The sequence below is a fragment of the Strongylocentrotus purpuratus genome, unplaced genomic scaffold, assembly GCF_000002235.5.
Source record: "Strongylocentrotus purpuratus isolate Spur 01 unplaced genomic scaffold, Spur_5.0 spur5_scaffold_20, whole genome shotgun sequence".
NCBI classification, from domain to species: Eukaryota; Metazoa; Echinodermata; class Echinoidea; order Camarodonta; family Strongylocentrotidae; genus Strongylocentrotus; species Strongylocentrotus purpuratus.
The window spans coordinates 20211100-20216088 of NW_022145606.1; the positions used below are offsets into that span (position 1 = coordinate 20211100).

The window sequence follows — 4989 nt, forward strand, 5'->3', positions numbered from 1 at the left end:
TCAGCTATTGTCACAATCAAGTCTTTGCTAATTTAGTTTTTAGTTTGACAAATCATTTCATTTTACCTTTTGGATGTTACTGACAAAATAACAACAGTATATGAAGAGTTTAATTCCAAAAGGCGCTAAATCCACTTTTGGCGTGTTCGAGTAAATCAAGGTTTTCTGTTAGACCACTTTTATTTCAACGAAACCGCCAAATTTTCACACAGTTCAAAGATCAAACTCCAAAGATCATTAAAATATTGCTTAAAGAAATCCTGCCATAGTAATTATTTTTTAATATTTTTTTATTTTTTCAATTTGTTCGGATTTAGCGCCTTTTGGAATTAAAATTTTGATGTGTCATTCCGCATTTCAATTTTTTTTTTTTGGTTTTAAGAATGATGTTCGGATGTAATAACATACTTCTTTAATTATAATTCAGGGTCTAACACACACATATCTATCCATTTAACACATTGAAAGCCTACATTATGTTGAACATACTTCTCACATCTCATCATTCTAGACGTTTTCGCTCCACACTAATTTCAATCAAAATGTTTCACATTTCGCAAATAGTTAGTACATGGGCAACTTCAATCATAAAAATGTTCTCTCTATTCAACTTGTAAAAACACACAACCACTCGGGTGACTCAGCACATTTTTAAATTGACAAAATAAACAGGCAGTAAAGACTTGTATTGTGTGAAATTTGAAAATCTTGTAAATTTGCTTTACTCATTATCTCATGTCATAAACGGTGAGTTAATTAAGACATACAAAAATTGGCAAGTACATAAATAATTAATGTACAGTTTCTTTAACAATATCATATGAATGTCAACAAGAAGATACCTTACAATGGAAATTATTCATAGTTCAATAATGTAACCGACTCCTCATAAACAGCAGATAAAAGACATACTTGAGTGCTGATTATGCATACATATTATTTGAATAATTGTTTGTTAACATCCTAATGGAAATAGGAGCAATAAAACTCTACCCATAAAATATCAGTACAATCTACTGTAAAGTTGTGAGATTAGCCACAATCTATTAGTTGTTATTATACAGTAAAGGTAGCAAAGCGCCAAATATTAATTATCTGTGTGAATGCATTCTGGTTTAGTAAATTTGCATTAATAATAACCAGCGCTACTTACAACAAAATGGATACATGGGTAATGAAACGGGATCTGATTCCAACTGCACTGCTCAATGAATGCACATTTTAAAAGCCTTCTCTGTTCTTGAATTAAATGGTTTAAACTGATCCATTAACTGTGTAAAAGGCATAAAATCAAATGTCAATCTTCATAGGAAGCAATAATGCCTTTGTCCTCATCACTCTCTACGTCCATTGCATCAGTAGGCGCGCACACCTCTTTGTAAAAGGCACCTACTTCCTGAATGAAGTTGCGTGGCCCATAACCTACTAGCAGGTCCACTTGTAGCTCCACCCCATCGCTCGTAGAAGATTTGCTACATCCTGCTGCTTCAGCAATGGGAGCTGATTGACCCAAAGAGTACTCCATCTCTTTCCTCTCTTCAATATGGTGTACTCATCTCCAGGTGCGCTATAATACTACTATAGTGACTGGGGCTGGAGCTGGTCTCACGTAGATGCGTTTGGCCTCTGTGATTTTGAATGGCAGGCGTACTTTATTAGGTTGCCCAGACGTTTCCTACCAAGTACAAGGATGGATCTGAATCTTCCGGAGCACATCTTCACATTTTCCCCTTGCTGTGTCGTAATCTGTAAATTACAAGTGAAACATTGTTAATGGACATTTCCAGCTACCTGTATTATAAATCACAAAAACCATACATGAAAAGTTTATTTTTGTTGGTTTCATTCAATCTAAATAAACAAGTTTGTAATACTAAGCATAGCCCCCCCCCCCCTCCCACCAACTGTCCTTGCCTATACTGCTTGTGCATGTTATATCTACATACAGAATTGCATTGCGCGAGTGCACATTTTTTTGCACAGTGTGACATGCAGTGTATGTTGATTGGAGAATTCGTGAATTCACTTTGACCCAGTTGTTTATGGTTCAACCGACGCTACCGGTATAAAATAAAAACATTACGACCTAGTTTGACATGTGTAACATAGATAGCATATTACACATGATAAAACATGTATGCCTCTCCCTCCCCCCCCCCCCCCCCCTCCCCCCAAGTAGCAAGAAAAAACCCAGCGACTAAACAACTCAATTAAAATTAACTGAAAATTATTGCAATGAGATAATTGGTATCAATTCTGGCAATTGTGTATGATCTGTATTCAACAATTTGATTTGCAAGCAAATGATAATTTTTGTTAATGACTCAATTAAAACTTACTTGAAATGTTGGGGCATAGTTCCGCTCTCTCCTTGGTTGTGGACCATTTCCTTGATGGTGCATGACTGGATTGAGTTGTAAGTGGCACGTGATGAATGAATCTTGCCGCGGTTGTTAGAGTCTCTGTAGCGGTCCTGGAAAGTATATGTGATGTCTCCTTCTGTCAGCAAAGACGCCTTAGAAAAGCTGTGAGGCATGTGCTGGCATCCAATGGCTGGTTGCTTCCCTATTGATAAAACGAAAGTCATCATGGTAAACATCAGGTATTCCACAAAAACAAATTCCTCAAATTTAACAAAACACCGATTATGACTGCACTCAAATACAAAATGTTTGTTACAGACTTACAGCAGATATTTTCTTAATAGATGGCAAATTATCATTACACTTATGCTATGGCATGATGTAACAAAGGCTTGTGAAATATCCATAAACTACTGCACCAGGTCCAGGGCAGATAGTGACCAAAGCCAGTGACCAGTGACTGAAGCCGCCAAGCCGGCCCGGCAAAGGCGAAGCCGTGGCGCGGCATTAACACGTAATTTACCCTCACGGCCTCAGTTTAATTACAAAATTGTATCTAGTAATTCCTTAAGCCTTGAGCTCATACTACATGCAAACAGAATTACAATAGTCTTAGTTAGACTATTACGGTAGTATTACGATTCATTCAATGCAATATAATGCCAGTGCATCTGCACTTAATTACACACTAACACAAAAAAGAGTTAGTGGGACTAAACTTACCAGGAGCGGTGTCATGATCTTCCTTGTTCTGGTTTTTGGCCCATTATTTTTCATTTCGCTTCCTTTTTCTTGGATTGTTGGTTCTCTCAACTAGCACCCCTCCCTCATCCATGTTGCTAAGTGAGCTAAAGACTGTCAAAACACTGTAAATACTGCAGAAATAGGATCGATCTCGATGAAAGCAGCAAGCTAAAAGCTGTTGTCAATCCGGGTCACTGGAACAATACTGCGCTCTGATTGATCAAATCACACAAGGTGGATATAGCGCCTTTTGGAACTAAACACTTTTGGATTTAGCGCCTTTTGGAACTAAACACTTTTGGATTTAGCGCCTTTTGGAACTAAACAATTTTTTTGTGTCAATTTTTTTCATATTTCTGAAAATCATTTTGAGAAAAGGAATGGTGATTTAAATGCGCATGTGCAACTGGTATGTACTCATACTAATAACTCCACTTTGGTAAAAAATGGATTTAGCGCCTTTTGGAATTAAGCTCTTCATATGTAAGTGATCTTATAGCGGTAGGCTGTTTATATGTTGTTCAATAGTTTAGCTATTTAGTGTTTAGTTAAGTGTTTAACTTTTGACTCATGTTTTCAAACACAATCCACGTTTGTTTTCAGGACTGCATGCCCCTGTAAAGTTTTAAAGTTATATACCATTCAAGATTGTTAAGGGTTGATAAGGAAAACTTCGTACTAACCTCATAGCATGCCATGAGGCTGCATGCACGCTACCATTATTGTGCTTTGAACATGTGAGCTAACCATTGATTCACTGCCATGTGCGTGTAAGCACGCATTCGTATTAGCAGTTATTGTGTTTCGCACGCGCTATTCATAGAACCATCGCGTTAATCAGATTATCTCCAAAACAACCTGGCACGGGGGAATTTGAGGCTTGGCACAATGGGGATTAGCCATGTGGCATTTTTTTTCTCTTTACCTCTTCAGAGGGACTTTATTGTTCCATTTCAAAATACATATATATTATTTACAAAACAAGTAAAATGAAACATGAATTATATACAAGATCAACATAATATCTTAAAATGATCATTTTAACATTTCTAATACTTTCTTAACTTCCTCAATATCGAAGTATTTTATATTTTCTTTGTATTTCAAATAACATTTTAATGATGAAATAAAATTATTTATTAACCTCTTTGGATTGGTTGGTACTTCTCCAAAGTTCCGCTTTACGTAGTCTTTGTATATAACTAGTTGAGCATAATTTATCCAAAAATTAAGTAAAGTATATTTTCTGTTATCTATTTTATATCCAATCAATAACATTTTCATATCAATTTCAATTTCTATTTTAAAAATGAAATATATAATTCTTGAGATAATTTTCCAGAAAACTCTTAATTTCTTGCAACGAAATATAAAATGTTCAATAGTTTCTTTTTCACGACAAATTTCACATTCGTTAGACTGTACGATTTTCCATATAAAGAGATTGTCTTTAGATGGCAATATTCTATGAATTAATTTAAAATTATATTGTTTGATCTTATTGTCTCTTATGTTATTAAATTTGAACTGAAATACATCTTTCCAAACAAATGTTTCTGGTAGGCCTAAAATATTTTGCCAAAAATAGAAACCAATTTTTTTCTTTTTTCCTTTCTAGCATTAAATTATAATAACTTTTCGCCATAGTAAATTCAACGTTTATAACATCTAAAGTTGTCTCAATGTACATTGTTTCATTGAGACTTGGAGCTTTGTTTAAACGTAAATTTTGTGACCAATATTTTGGGAATGCTTTTTTTAATTTTGACATTTTAAATAAAAACAACAGATTCTTTACATCAAAATGGTTATTGAATAGAGAGTTATCTATCCATGTACCTTGATTTATAACATGTTTGATTAGACAAATTCCTTTTTTTAT

At 34.8% G+C, this 4989-nt stretch overlaps 1 long non-coding RNA gene across 2 annotated transcripts; it reads right to left on the reverse strand.

The window, feature by feature from the left end:
• Positions 1 to 361: 361 nt before the first annotated feature.
• LOC115927286 lies at positions 362 to 3517 on the reverse strand. Of its 2 annotated transcripts, XR_004065546.1 has the most exons (3): positions 3087 to 3517; positions 2340 to 2565; positions 362 to 1746 (listed from the first exon to the last, which is right to left on the reverse strand). It is a non-coding gene; the product is annotated as an uncharacterized LOC115927286 (long non-coding RNA). The 2 variants fall into 2 exon arrangements; XR_004065545.1 differs by lacking the exon at positions 3087 to 3517 and having other exon boundaries at positions 2340 to 2814.
• Between the last annotated feature and the right edge of the window lie 1472 nt (positions 3518 to 4989).